Genomic DNA, 14,945 nt, shown 5'->3' with positions numbered 1-14,945 from the left:
AGCTTGTAATGCAGAGAAAAATCAAACATTTCCAAGGTAAAGACACACATGAATTTTGAAAGGCATCCTGCACCATATAGACTTTCTTTCACTGCTGCAAAGTGTCTGTGGAAGAAGGCAAGCCATTTACGCTGCGTTTACTGCACTCCCACGCTCCTGTGCAAATAGAAGAGTTTGCCTTTCCCCTTTCAGCTGTGGTCAGCTATGCTCTGTTGCAGGAATTCTTAAGATCAATAGTGTGGACTCCAAAAGGAGTCAGTCAGTTCCCTCCAAAAGTCACCTTTCTGTGTGTTGAGCCTGTACTAATGTACGTATTTCTCTGCAGGGCTTTTGGCTTACTCCAGTGCTGTTTTCATGTGATCTTGCTATCACTTTCGTTTGCTGGCAGAGTGGGCTTGTTTGTACCTGAAGAGTATCTTGCAGAGACAGAACTGTAGTGAAATGCTTTGATAGCTGGACACGTTTTGGCTGCTAGGCCCAGCCTCTGCTGGTTGTCGTAACACTTTGAGTAGCTGAGTCCTTCCAGCTGATAGTGATAGTTTCAGCTGTCACATTAAACCTGCAGTAACTCCTTTGGGTGCAACAGGTGTAGCTTCAACTGCCAGCAGCTGGACATATTTGACTTTCCTCCTCCAGAAGACTGCATAGGTGAGCACCTATCTTTCTTGTCCTTACTCTGGGTAGATAAAGTTTATATGACTATAAAATATCTAGAATGGAGAACAAAAATCAGCTTAGATTCAAATGCTTTGTCTGGAATATAAAAGAACTTTTATAATGAACCATGAAGAGAACTAGATATATTGAGCAAGTTCTCTAGTAGTGAACCTAGTGCCAAATATTTAAAGTTTCTTTAACACATTTTTTTTCTTTTAATTTAAGTTAGATATTTAAGAAGGTCCTTTACATTTTAGTCCCAATACTCATAGGAGACAGACAGAACATCCACAAACCCATTTTTTTTTTCCCCAACACATAATATAAATGATCTGCTATTCTAAGGACAAAAAGCTATGAAACAAAAATGGGATATCACCCAAGAAAAAATTTGAGAAGCAAATAGAACCTGGAAAAGAGAGAACACAGGAAAACAAGACACAATACAGAAGGTATCTCATGTAGGAAACATTACATCCCCCTTCTGAAGACAGATATCGTCAAACCTGCTATTATCAAAACAAAAGCTTCTTTGACCATAATTGGTCATAAAGACATTGGGTCCTTTTCAGGCTAGCCCTGTGTTAAGCTGATGTCTGGGTTATTCTGACTTTTTCATCAAAACAGATCACACCAGTGGGAAGTTTGTTCAAAAAATAAAATCAATTATATACTGTTAGGGCCTCCCAAGATCCCACTCCCTGGGAGAGTAAGCATATGGGAGGAAGGGTGGGGGGCTGGACAACAGCCAGATCTGTCCCCATACTGGTGTACTACCATCAGAATATGGATTTGGTTAAACATGCTTTCGGAGCAAAACTCACATAGAGGGCTTTTTAAAGTCCCAAGTCATTTAAAGGTCCAGAAGACAAACCCTTAGCTGTAAAGCACATTCCTATCTACTCTGAAATTACTCAGGGTATTGCCATGGCCTGTGTTCATTCTAGACATTAGATATGCACTTACCTGTCCCTGAACCAGGGTGAATAAAGACAAGCTTTCAAGCATTACTACCTAGGCTGTAATTAAATGCTATCCTCAGCTGAAGGAACACAATACATTCACAGGACATTCACTTCCCATGGTCTAGCTTGCTAACAACTGTTGACTGATATCTAGTAGCACAGGCAGAGAGGCTGGCAGGTTTTCACAGATAACTAAAAGAAATATGGTATGGTATACAGTATGGTTTTCATCTGATTAGATATAGAGTAGTTACTGCTTTATTTTTCTAATTTTTTTTCTATATAATTTGTGTAAGTATAGAAAACATAAGCCAGGCCAACTTACAAGAATATTTTTAGAGGCCTTTAAGAAATAACCCAAAACAACCCAAACCAAACCAAAACTAACAACAACCTCCTGAGTGTATTCATACTGAGATCTGGAATGCTGTAAAATCACTATGCAGAGCTCTGGCAGGAAGCCCACTGCTGAGCAATGTACTGCAAAGGAGCTGAATATGTTGCTTTGTGTTTGCTTCACGAAGTTCTAGAGTACTTTGCAACATTCTTTGTCATGATGCACAAACTGAAGACCCAAAATATACAAAGGAGGGTAGAAAACTGCAGCAGACAAAAAAAAAAAAAAGGCATTTATGAACTCTGTGGAAGTCTCCTTGGAGCTCAAGAGTCTTAGAATTCTCCTTTTCACTAAAGGAAAATTAGACTTCTTTGGACCAAAAATATGGAAGTCATCCTTACCTCATTGTGTTCTCTAGAATATGCAGACCTGAACTTCAGGAAAGTTTTTTAAACATCCTGCTCCAGATGACAGCGAATCTGAGTGACTCTTAAAAGCTATGGAGGTTATACAATGCATTTATTTGCCTTACTACCCTGAAAGAAGCAATGTACTTCAGTGAAGCATTTGCTTTCACCTAAGTCCAGCTATGTCATTTATGGCCACTGTGCTTTTGGCTTGCTATTGAGGTTGCTGCGCTATGGGCAGGAGGTTTAGAGAACAAACAGGAACCTTTGTTTCCCTTCATTTATGGAAAAGAAAACAAGGCAGAAGGAGGAATGCTGAGCAGCTGCCTGAAAGCTGCTTTGTTTCAGCTTCATTGCTACATGATGCCTGAATTATTTTTTGATAAAGTATTTTGTATATTGGAAGAAAGCATAGAACTACAGTAATAAGCATTTCTATTTAGAATTTATGCTGTCTATTGACTAGAGACAATAAGGCAAATTCTAGTAAGCAGATGCTGTGCTCTTTGAAAAAGGGCACTGAAATCTGATACAGTACCTAATAGTGGAATTAACAGCAAATATGATAAGGCAAATGCACTGTTGTCAAACTCTGCTTAACAGCTATTTCATCATGCAGAGAGCAAAGAAATCATGACAGTACAACACAGTGGCAGCATGAGTATCTGTCTCATTTAACGTCATGCTATTGTTGTCAGTTGGGAGAGCAGTTACTCAGTTTGGTGCTCTCCACTGAATATCCAGGATCATTTGAAGTCGGTGGAAATGTGAGTGCTTGTAGTGTCTGTTTTTTACATTGTAGTGTTCTGCAACCTTAAAAACAGATGTCTGAAATAGTTTATTGTGCTTTTCCTCAAATATTATACAGCACCGGTATGTGCAGAGCACAAAGGATTACCTCAGCAGCATTGTGTAAGTCTTTGTCTGTAGTTTATAGTCTCTGTGATGTATTGTACGTAAATCTTTTTATGGGACTGGGAAGGGATGGTAGCCTAAGTAAAATTAAACACTGTACTATGCAAAAGTTTTAGAGTTCTCCTGCTCTGTAAATGTACACACTGAAGACACAAAAATAGAAAGACTTTGGAAATAGTTTTCATCAAATAATTTTGACCCATGGAAGCATTTTACACTAGACCACATAAGAAGATGTTGGTTTTGGTGCTGGCAATAAAAGGACTAATTTTCCCAAGGGATAGAATAAACATTCTCTCCATTATCTCACATTTTGAAATTTAAATGGGGAAAGCTTAGATACTTTTATCTTCTTTTCTCATAGTTCCTACATCACTTTCTTCCGTGAAAGACAGTGAAAGTTAGAGTACCAAGGTGGCTACAGTTCAAAGAGCACTAGATGTTTCCAAGAGAAATCAGTGACCTATTATAATGTTTTGTTCAGGCATCTGTACCATCGTTCAGTATGATACATACTTGTCTTCATGCCTGAAGAATTGTGCCAACAGTAAGCCCTTATAGTGGATAAGGAAGCATGCTATTTCTCTATAGAAAAATGCTGATCCAATCTGTCTAATTTACAGCTTGATTTAATGGTCAGATCCCTGGTGGAGATTATCAAAGTATTGTAATAACATGGAACCAATCATTATATAAACCAGGCTGTGGCTGCTTACATTTAAAACCACTGAACACCAGGACATGATGGAAATCGGGTGCTAAGGACAAGATTTGCAATGATGTAGACAGCACATCTGAAAATCACAGCAAAGGAGCTACACAAGGGTTATTTGAAAGACATTGGAGATCATGAAGCAGAAATCCATGGACTCATTCCCTTGGTTTCTTTTTTTCCTAGAAGAATACCTTTACTGGTAGCTGGGGAGTCATACAGCTGTTTGGTCTCCTGCTGTCATCTGATGAATCTCATGCTGATACATCTTTAAATGAAGAGATAGAAATACACAGAGTTTCTTTAGCTGGTCCGCTTGCTAAAAGATAGAATACATAATTTGGAGGTATAACAGATTAGGAAAACATTTTTCACGAGGTGTCCTGTGCTTTGGGAACAACATAAACATTGAACTATATACAAAATAATAAATTTTCTTTCCAAGAAAGATGGCCTTGGCTCTGTGCCTTGTGAGGAGTTCAGTCTTGTGCCAAATTTATGTATTTTAGAGAGCAATGATAGGCTGAAGTGGCACAGTGAGGTCTAGGTACAAACAGATCTTGTGTGGCTTAGCTCTGTGAAGATGGCAGCATTCTGAGAGAGGCACAGTAACAAAATCAGGAGTGTATAAAACTTTCCTGTTGAAGCTGTAGGTGTCTAAGTTCTTCTTAAATTTATGTAATATATCATAGGCTAAATTCAGTAAAAGATTAGGGGATTTCTTGCATGGAACTGAGCCACATGAATCCTGAAGACTGTCTCTTCCATAGTGACATCTAACCCTAAAACTGCCTAAATTCAAGTGGCCTCTCACTGTAGACTATAAGTTTCCTGTGTGGCTAGAGTTTTGGTTGTCTGTATAGCTATAGATGCCTAACTCTGAGCTGGTAGGTACGCGTCTTCCTCCAAAGCCTGATTAGAAGTATCAAAGAATACATTCCTGTCTTATCTCTTCTGAAAGGCTCAGCATGGTACTGCTGAAAGCATGGTACTATAGAAACCTATTGCTTAGATCACTCTCCCACAGGGAAGCACTATACTCAACTCACCTGAAGGGTTTTATTGCTGCTCACCATATTATAGGCTCATCTGTATGGCAGTATTTGCTCTTGTCTTGTCTTTGTCTTATTCTATTCAGTGCAGTGAAAGAAGCTATAAGCATTATTGCCTCACTAGCTAAAGGCTGCCATTTGTCACTCTTTCCCTGAATATATCTAATTTTTCTATCTGAAAACTTTGCCTCAGGCAATCCAGAAATCCTAGACATGCATTTTGTGTGTGTATATCAAATCTACCTCACATGCACAAATCAGCTGTTCAGGGCAAATACAATAAGTTCAAAGCTTCGTGGAGGCATCTGGCCTACTGTGCATGTGGTATACACATTTCCTGCATGGAAAAGGCAAGGCAGCAGACTCTTGTACATGCAATAAATGTATGGGTGCATGCAAATACTTCTGTCTAGGTTAGCAACCCTCTGTTCCAGGCTCATGATCCCACAGGCCCAGAGCTGTCACTCTGTTACCAAAACTCCAGAGAGAGTGAAAATGTTCATGTCAATGAGTTCCTTCTTGGCCAGGACTGGGTGAGCTCTACACAAACGACGTTTCCTGTACCAATCTAAAGAGCCCAGTGCCTACATGGGATCTGGCCCTAGATGACTACCTGCATTTTCAGACACTTTTATTTGTAAATATCTCTGAAAAACTAGTCTCAGCTCCTTTACAAGCTATGATGAAATCCCAGACTACGTAAAGTCTTAAGGCAAAGTGGTTTGACTTGCAGTAATACCAGTAATGAGAGATGGAGTCCATTGCATAAAATCACTAGAAGATCATACCAGTGTTATTTAAGTGTTTTAACAGAGAATTAGGTTTCAAATTTTAGACATCAGAAGTTTGATGTTGTGGTCACAGTTTGTATGCGTACTGAAGAACTTGTGGGTAAAACACTGAATAGAAACTCCTTTTTTTTATTATTATTATTTTTTTATTTATCCCTTACCCTGTCTCAGAGTTCGTTTCATTAGAGCAGTGCAAAATGTTCACAATGAAACACCAGACCACACAAAAGTCAGGTGGTGTGGAGTTTTGTTACAAACTAGTAACGCAAACCATATTTATCAAAAGATTTGCTTAGCATTGTGGAACTCCTGAATGACCTGAACTCAATTTTAAGCATATATGGTGTGTGGCTTTGGATAAGAATCATGCAAAATTCATAGCTTTGCAATGTTTTGATGTGAGGTGCGAATAAACACCAGGTGAAGCACAGCAATTTCAATTGAGTTTCAATTTGATCAGGATCTGATCCTCACCCAGTGTTAATCGGTGTAGCTCCATTGAAGTCAATATTTTGCTCAATTGTAGAGCTACACCAATTGACTCTAGCTGAGGAACTGATTGAAATTTTCAGTTTGCTCAAACCTGAAAGTCAAAGACTAACTCACTGGGTGTGAAACTATTTGGATCAAAATGAAAGAAAATGTTTGGACAAATGCTTGTGAAGTAAAAGTAGTTCTATATTTTGCAGCTGTAAGGTCGCAGCCCTGAAATATATATTCCTAATGATATAACCATAAGTTAAATCCATCATTACTTTTTTTTTCTTTTCTTTCTAACCAATAAAATGACTTTTGCTAAATCTACCTTGTGATATAAGTTTAAAAGGAAAAAAGGTATTTCTACTCAAGTCCTATAATAATCCCAAATCAAACAGAAGTTTTAGAGATGGGTAGGAAAACTTATGACCTTGAGTGCAAAGGGATGCCTAAGAAACCTGTATTTTCTTTTTCAGTACTTATATATTTAATATATAACTGAAAAGACAGCAAAAGCAGGCATGCAAGTTCTCCATAGGATTGCAAAGATAATCCTAAAAATAACGCTTTCCAAGGCAGCCCTGCAGAAAATTCAGATGTGATATCTTTAACTCTCATTTTGGTTCTGCTTTCTTTGTTTATTGTTTCCTTTCAAACGATTCCATCTTTCAGAGGATGACTTGCCACTGACTTGCCTTTTTCCTTGAACATATTAAATAAGAGAAAATAGAGGGCTAGTATTGCAACAAGCCATATGTCTGAAACATTGCTGGTGTTTTTCAGAGAAGCAGAAGGGTGACGTTGTGTACCTGTTATTAGTGATCAGTATGGCTTCACTGGCTGCAACCACACTCACAAGTCAAGGCAATGTTCCTGGATGCTGGGGTTTGATCAACTGTACTATGAAATTGCTACATCGACCCCAGCATGGCTTTAATTTGGGCCGCTTAGTAGCACTGGACAGTGGACAGTTTCTGAGTACGGTGCAGGAGTTGGCATGCACCAGTGACCATTTCCAAATGGTACGTTACATGCAGTCTTGTACTTGGAGGGTGAGAGAATTTAATAGTATGGTCTTGGGCCAGGACAAGCCTGTTCACAGCAGCCAGGATTGACATGCCTAATTTACTAGTGTAGGTACACCCATTCTGTCTCATTCTTGGCCTGTCAGCTATCTTACATATTTAATTTTTTCTCTTCTTTTTTGATTCTTATGTTTGGTTTAGACTTATTTTATTTATCTAACAACTTCTGGTCACCACATGGCATAAACAATGTCAGTTCACGTGTGTTCTCTGTGTTCGTTGCACTTGTTAGTAAGACAAATCTTGGAAAAAAAAAAAAGAAAAAAAAAGAAAATTCTTCTCAGTTTAATAGAAAAGAGACTAGAGTTCCTTGCCTTCATGTGGTCTAATTCATGATAGTAAGTATAGGTGATTTTACAGTGCACTGTAAAAGAAAAAGAAAAATGAAGGTGGATTTCCAGTAAGAAGACAATCTTAAGATAATCTTTTTTTTTTTTTTTTTTCTTTTTTCCCTTTGGCAAGTGAGTGAAAATTGAAAGAACAATGAGGAAGTCTACTTGTCTCAGTGGAACAAGTGAAAACTCTGGATTGACACTGGTAAAACACTTTCTCAATTAGATTGCAGGGCATTGTTAATGTTTACATTCCTTTTCCCTTTCTTTAGGTATAAAAGTATTTAAGGTCTTGTATGCTGAATCTCTAACAATTTCTGATGTCATCACTTTTGCTTATTAATGAGAAATAAGAGGGAGCAAGTAGACAAGTATCGAAGATTTAATAGGAACTATGAAAAAAATACCCAAAACTTCCCACAAATTTTGAAATCTGAACTGTCTTGATTTTATAAATGACTTGCGAAGAACTACTTTTTATTTTCTAAAATAAACAACTTTCAGCATTTACCAAAAATGTTCTGTTTTATGGCAAAAGAATGAGGGGGGGCATTTCACTAGAATGACTTTCCATGAGCATATTACATTTGGTCACTTTTCATTGGAAAAATTATAGTCAACTCTTTCCAAAGACAGCTTTGGTTACAAAATCAGGAAGATCCTGAGATAGATACAGTCTGTGCAGTGAGAAATATTATTTAAACCAAGTGCAAAGAACATATTCAAAGATATGAGCTAGATTTTGGTGTGGGATCATTTTCAGGTGTAGGAGAACGGCTTCTATTTTGCCTCTATCTGAGAAAGCATTAGTAAAAAGTAATGAGCTCCCTTTTCTCCCTGTTTACTAATGCTGTTTTTCTCTGGAGAAACTTATACTACTTGTCATGGTTGTTAAGCCATTGCAGGTTAGATAAACAAGTCTGAATGTTGTAAGTATGAGAAAGAAATCTACTGTGGGAATGGGAAACCTCAAGCTCATCTCTTTTTCCCCAAGTGGGTGAATGATGGAGAGCAGGATCCTGCAGAGAGGACTGGAATTAAAGAGTGAACTTTAAAGAGTGAGAAGACTGTGGAGAAGAATCCCACAAGACATCCCATTAGAACAGAATCCATTGGAGAGGAGGGATGATCCAGTGGTCGATGAAAGGTCTAGGCTGAGAGCTGGGAGTTCTACAGCAGCCCAAGGTAGTTCTTGAAAGGTTGGATGCTTGCCTGTCTGACTGTTTGGGGTGAGGTTGAAGCCCCAGACCTACCGAGTTCTGTGTGCAGCTCTGTGCTGTTTTGTGAGTTGGGACTTGGAGTTCTGACTTAATGCCAAGTGCCTGTATGCATTGCACCTACTGAAATATTTGGGGTATTGTCAGGCATTGTAAACTTATTCTTGGGGTGTGATCATGCAGAGCTATTCTTGCTAGCATTCCATACAAAAATATCATTTTAAGAGGTGTTGTGAAAAAGATCACTAGCTGAAAATTTAATTTCCTGCCCAAATGGATGAAGCCTGCAAGGTAAAATAAATGTATTTAAAGAAATCAGCTATCTAAATCAGTCTATTTCAAAAATAGTTTACTGTTGTCAATAAGGCAGAATCTTGTGAATCTACACACTTCATAATTTGCACATAAGGTTGGCAGTTTTTCCCCCACTTTTTGGCAATGATTTAATAGCAGAGAGCTGTAGCAAGGGCTCATATTACTAGGATTATGTTCTATTACACAATATACTGCAGCTTATTTACAGAAGAACCTCATTAATTTGCATTAATATGAACACACCCACTGTAAATTACTGATTATTATTATTGTTATCATTATTATTTAATGCACAGCAAGGATCACATTTCAAACCAGCACCCTGAACAAGTAGCAATGTGGTATGACACTGAAAGTGGGAAAGGGACCAGATGTAAGAATTCTTCCTTTAAGATCCAGATGAGGACATTTGCTTCCATGCTATTGGATCAGTAGTCAGGAGACCTGTATTCTGCTCCTGAATCAGGAACTGATTTGCTGTGTGACTAAGTAACACTTAATCTTTCTTTTTCAGTTCAGCAACAGTCTGTGAAATGATGATAAGATTTTGATGCCTTTGATATCCTCTGCTTTAAGGTCTTGTGTACAGTTTGTATGAGGTAGCATTATATGCTCATAAACCACTTTGGTTTTAAATCACTGGAAAGTGGAGTGGCTTAAAATGTCTTTGTATGAGACTGAGAATTTGGTCCTTGTATCTGAAAGACTATCTAGAAGGAATTTGAGACCAGCTCCAAGTTATGTCATATAGAAAGCAGTTGTCTTTGGTTTAAAAAAAAAAAAAGAAAAAAAGAAAAAAAAAGTGGTTCTTGAATGCACAGTCAGTTGGGAAGCATTTTTGTTTATCTGGACAATCATTAAGAATAGGAAAGAACAAAACTTAGCCATATGTTATATTCCCTAATGTTAATGAGGAGATGATATTTACTCCATCTAAAAAGGTGTTGCTGGCTAATTACACAATTAAAATTTTGTCTTGGCATTATTTGATCTCGTACAGCAAATCTGACCTTGCTTTATATAGGATTTTAAACCGGATTACTATGAAGTAGAGAGAAACTAATTAAAAGATGGCAGGTTTCCAGTTTTCAGTTGATGACCTGCTGCTGCTTGTTGCAGTCCCTAGGGTGAGTGGAGCAATCCGATACTCCACTACGGGATGTACAGAATGTTCTGTGGTGTTCAAGTCAGGCGTTCTATGGAAACTTAGCAGGATCCTGCATCCTCATTGCTTTTCATGCACTCTAGCAGGGGAGAGCTGCCAGAAAGCCAAACCAAACATTTTTATGGGTTTCCTCAGGCCTACCTCCACATCTTTTTGAAAAATTAAAGCACACAATCATGGGTGGGTCTGTTGAAGTAAGCAGGCACTATTATTCCAGGTTTTCAAGGTTGTTTTCAGTATGTGGATCTAGTCAATTAAGGAAGAACACGTCTAAACTCTCTTCTGAAATTTCACATGAAAAATCCCAGCCCAGGGAGTGTTTCTAAATGCTGTTCAGCAACTGCAACGAGAAATTAGAAATGCTAGGGATTTTGCTAGAAGCATTAGTATCACAGAAACTTAACAGTTTAGTTTTACTGATGAAACAATTTCATGTGAAAAGGTCCAGTAACAACCTTCTGTTCCCTGTTTCCCTCCCACTGTTTGAATTTATAATATACTTAGAACAATGTCAGATTTTTTTGTACTCATGGTTAGATAAGAGCATAAATCCTATGACTTAAGTGTTGTCTGTGGTAGCTTGGAGTTCAGTGCAGGTTAGCCACCGAAATATTTGCCCAAAGTTTCAGATTAAGTTTTCAGTCCACACTCTGCTCTGCTGTGGCTATATGTTTATCATTCATAGACCAGCTAGCTGCAGCTTGCACACACATCCTCAAACAAGTTTTAAATCATACTTCTTGGCTGCCATGTCTTTAACCCCTGCATAGCAATGCCAAGCAGTAAGCTTCTTCTCTGATGCAATTTTATTGCATTCCTTCTGCATCCTCATCTTTGATCAGGAAAGATCGTACTGGCTGGGTAGGAAGTTAGTCCATGTTGTATATTTAGTTCATGTTATAGAAATTAGACCTCAGTATTTCAAGACCTGTGCATACCTAAGCGCAATTAAAGGGATTTTATTTCTATACCCATTTAAGAGATTAAACAGTAAATGCCAATTGTGCCAAAATGTTTTTCTAGTACAAACTCTGCAGGAGCCAAAAAATACAAGGCATCTTCAGCCAGAGGCATTGCCAAGTGCAAGCATTTAAAATAAAGCTGTAATGTGATTGGGTTGCATGGCACCATTTAATCTGAGGACAAATTTGCAGAATTTCCTGGCTAAAAGCCCTGAGCTACATAGTTCTGCATGACACAAATTTCTGAAATTGATCCATGCTGGGAAATGAAACCCTATTATTTTGGGAGGTGAATGAGTAGGGAAGATTCCTATTGCCTTTGTACCTAAATACATTTTGTACTTAAATTTTACATGGCTCCCCAACATTTTTGATGAAACTTAGCATTTACACACTTACTGTCTCATACTGTGCTTTCCAAATGCTTATCCTCTTTTGATTTTTGAGTTGTGAACGTCCCTAAATGATATGAATCATAACTGCAATTCACTTGCATATATTAGTTCAAGAAGGGTCTCAAGCCTCAGAACTTATACAGTAGACAATCAGAGAGGGGAATAAACTGATTTCTGTTTTGTTTCTGCATTGGTAGGAGGGGAGACAGATCAATCTTGTTCTGAAGTCAGGCTCCTTCAAATATGCGTTATACTATGGGCTGAGCTCTGCCCATGTGAATACTTTAGAGCCCTCAGTTCACAACTACCTAGAGGCTCCTGGAACTGTTAAAGTCTCATTTTGTTCCTTCAAAGTGGAAAAAGGAGCCTGGCCCAAATTAAGCTCGGTGTGCTGTTCCCAAAGCATACCAGGCTTTATGGGACTTCAAGCACAGTATTTCAAACTCTTAATTCTGAAGTATAGGGAAAAGCAATCGCCACTATATTATGCCTCTTTTTCTAAACAATCCAGTATGTTTTCTTTTTGTGTAAATGTGATGCAGCTGGTTCTAGTGCCATATTTACAGTAAATATCCTTTTTGGTAAACTAAGGTCTTATTGAGGCAGTGCAATAATAATGTGTTAAAAGATTTAATCTGCTTTTTGAACAGCTACTAAACATGCATTTTTTGAATGAATGAATGATCTGAGCATGTAGAACAAAATCCTAGCAATGCAAAGAATCAGAAATGAGCTGATATTTGTATTTTTAATTCACCATTTATGAAAGAAAGAAAGAATTGTTAGTCTTGAAGGAAATCTGACTTTTCCTGAATTTAGCAAAATAAGGTCTAAGGGCCATTCTCGATGAATTCCTTCAGGGGTTCAAATGAAAATATGGAACTTTAAGTCAGAACCTATCGCTTAAATTTAATGAATTAATTAGACACAGAAAAAATGTTAAGATGGGACAGCCCAAGTATGGAATAAGAATTACTTTATTCCTTTCTTCAACAGTGTTAAGAATTGACTTGTGTTATGTTTTCTAACATTGAAGCAGTCTGTTTTAAACATCGTTTTACTCTGGTTACTTTGTTCTGCATCTTTTTGGATTAAACAATATTCCTCAGTAAATAGTCTCTTTTCTTCAAAAAGATTTCCTGCATATATCACATCATGCAGGCATGAGTAAACTATTGGAACAAAATGTTTCTTTAGAACTATTCTGTAAGCCTGCTTAACCATAGCTATATTCATTTATACGACATAAATTTACTATAGAATGCTGTTCATCAGAGGAGCTTAAGTAGAAAACTAATGTTAGCTTTAAAGGAGCCTTAGAAACCTTTTAAGTATCCCCAAAGTCTATGTATATATAAAAGTTGACCACTTAGTTCAATACTTTTTCAATTGTACCATTATGACTCTTTAATGTTGAATTCACTTTCATTTCAGACTAGTCAAGCGTGATTTTAGACACCCTGAGTTTTGGCCCTCAGATTTGAACACCTGACAAGAATTCATTTTGCCAGGCTGAAATTGCTAACAGGTAATAGACTTTTAGCTGGGTCAGAAGGGGACATGGTATCCTTTGCTGTGAAGGGTTTCATAGTTATCCAATAGGGAATGGTCAACCTGTTCATTCCTCTGCTCCTGTCTCTAATTTGCAGAAAACTTCACTGTCACAGAGAAAAAGTTGCTTTTGTAATATAGTTTGTTTCCTCAGAGAGCTAATGGGCCTCTAGAAACAAAAATTATGTCCAGATGGGCATTTATCCTTCCAAGTGAATTCATCAGACAGAAACATAGGAGTGGAAGTGTACTCCTGAGTTATCTATTCAAATTGTTTGATATAGTTACCATATATTTTCACAGTTGGTTATTATTATTATTTTTTTTTTTCTGAAGAGCAGTTATGTTTTTTGTGTCTCAACTCTGAAGAACTTCCATCAGAAGGTTACTGTGCTAATGGCTAGACACTATCTTTCAGTTTCCAGTCTCAAGTAATATATGACCACTGCTTGCTGAATTATTATTTTGCCAGTACTATCTGTTGGCTTATAAATATGTATTCTGCTTTCCTGATGTTTACTTGCCCACCTCAAATTAATTTTATAATTAAATAAATTAATTATAATTGATTACAGTTGATTATAATAATTAATAATGTATTTTAAAATGAATTAAATTAATTATAATTAACAACAGCTGAACTTAGTTTCTTCTCCTATGATAAATTCTTCTGGCTATCCCAGTTTCCATCTCTACACCTTTTCTAGTGCTAAATTCATTTCTCTTGAACACCAGTTGTATACAGTATTGCCAATGAGGTCTGTCAAAGTTACACAGTAAGAATTTACTGCTCATCCTCTACTGTTGCGTTAAAAAAAGCATCACTTTGGTAGCTTGTATTCCTCCTGCAATCATCTGATAGTTCCAGAGCAGACCCTATTGAATCTTTTCAAAATGAGTTCTTAGACTTCAATACAAACTTTGTGATTCTCATCACTGAATGTGATGACATTCAGTGAATCATTTCAGTTCACAAACACCCAGTCCTCTAATGTATGACTCTTATCTTTGTGTTGGCTGCAGATTTTTTCTGCATACTTCTGTGGTCTAGAGCCAGGGCATTAATCAAAAAATTAAACAAAATCAGTTTAAGTAGCAAACCTTGTGAAACTGTTAGTAATCCCACCTTCAACCTGACTTTCTCTCTTTCAATTTTAGACACTACTTTTTCTATTTTTATGTTTTGTGCTTCATGCTAACTTATGCTTTATTTAGAGATGGCACTTTATAACTGGGCCTGAGAAGAGAATCTAGATCTGCATTATTCTCCCTGGCAGGTGTTTAGCCAATAATTGAAAAGTCCATTTAGACTTTTAATTTATTTTCAGTTCAAACAGACTTTGTCTTTTAATTATGCCTTATCTAAGCAGTCTCTTAGTTTTCACATTAGCTGCAGTAGCAGAGTTGAGGGCAGAATTCATGCTTGGCTGGTTTTGGTTTTGGAATGAGGATTTCATTGTTTTGCCCATAAATTATTTGGTTTTTGTATATTCAAAAATACTTGTTTATTTAGCACATCAAAGGAGGAAACATTCAAAACACATCTTCTAATTAAAAATTATGCTGACTTTCAATAATATAGCAATGTTTTACGTTTTGCTTTATATTTG

The 14,945-nt window shown here is 37.2% G+C and overlaps 1 long non-coding RNA gene across 2 annotated transcripts; it reads left to right on the top strand.

The window, feature by feature from the left end:
* Positions 1 to 399: 399 nt before the first annotated feature.
* Positions 400 to 13,813, top strand: LOC106037506 (uncharacterized). Of its 2 annotated transcripts, XR_010829146.1 has the most exons (4): positions 400 to 648; positions 7,861 to 7,935; positions 8,725 to 8,915; positions 13,219 to 13,813. It is a non-coding gene; the product is annotated as an uncharacterized lncRNA (long non-coding RNA). The 2 variants fall into 2 exon arrangements; XR_001208072.3 differs by lacking the exon at positions 13,219 to 13,813 and having other exon boundaries at positions 8,725 to 9,575.
* Positions 13,814 to 14,945: the final 1,132 nt, after the last annotated feature.

This window comes from Anser cygnoides, chromosome 2 (assembly GCF_040182565.1).
Source record: "Anser cygnoides isolate HZ-2024a breed goose chromosome 2, Taihu_goose_T2T_genome, whole genome shotgun sequence".
NCBI classification, from domain to species: Eukaryota; Metazoa; Chordata; class Aves; order Anseriformes; family Anatidae; genus Anser; species Anser cygnoides.
Note: the sequence above shows the minus strand (reverse complement) of the source record. Positions and strands in the feature narration are given on the sequence as shown.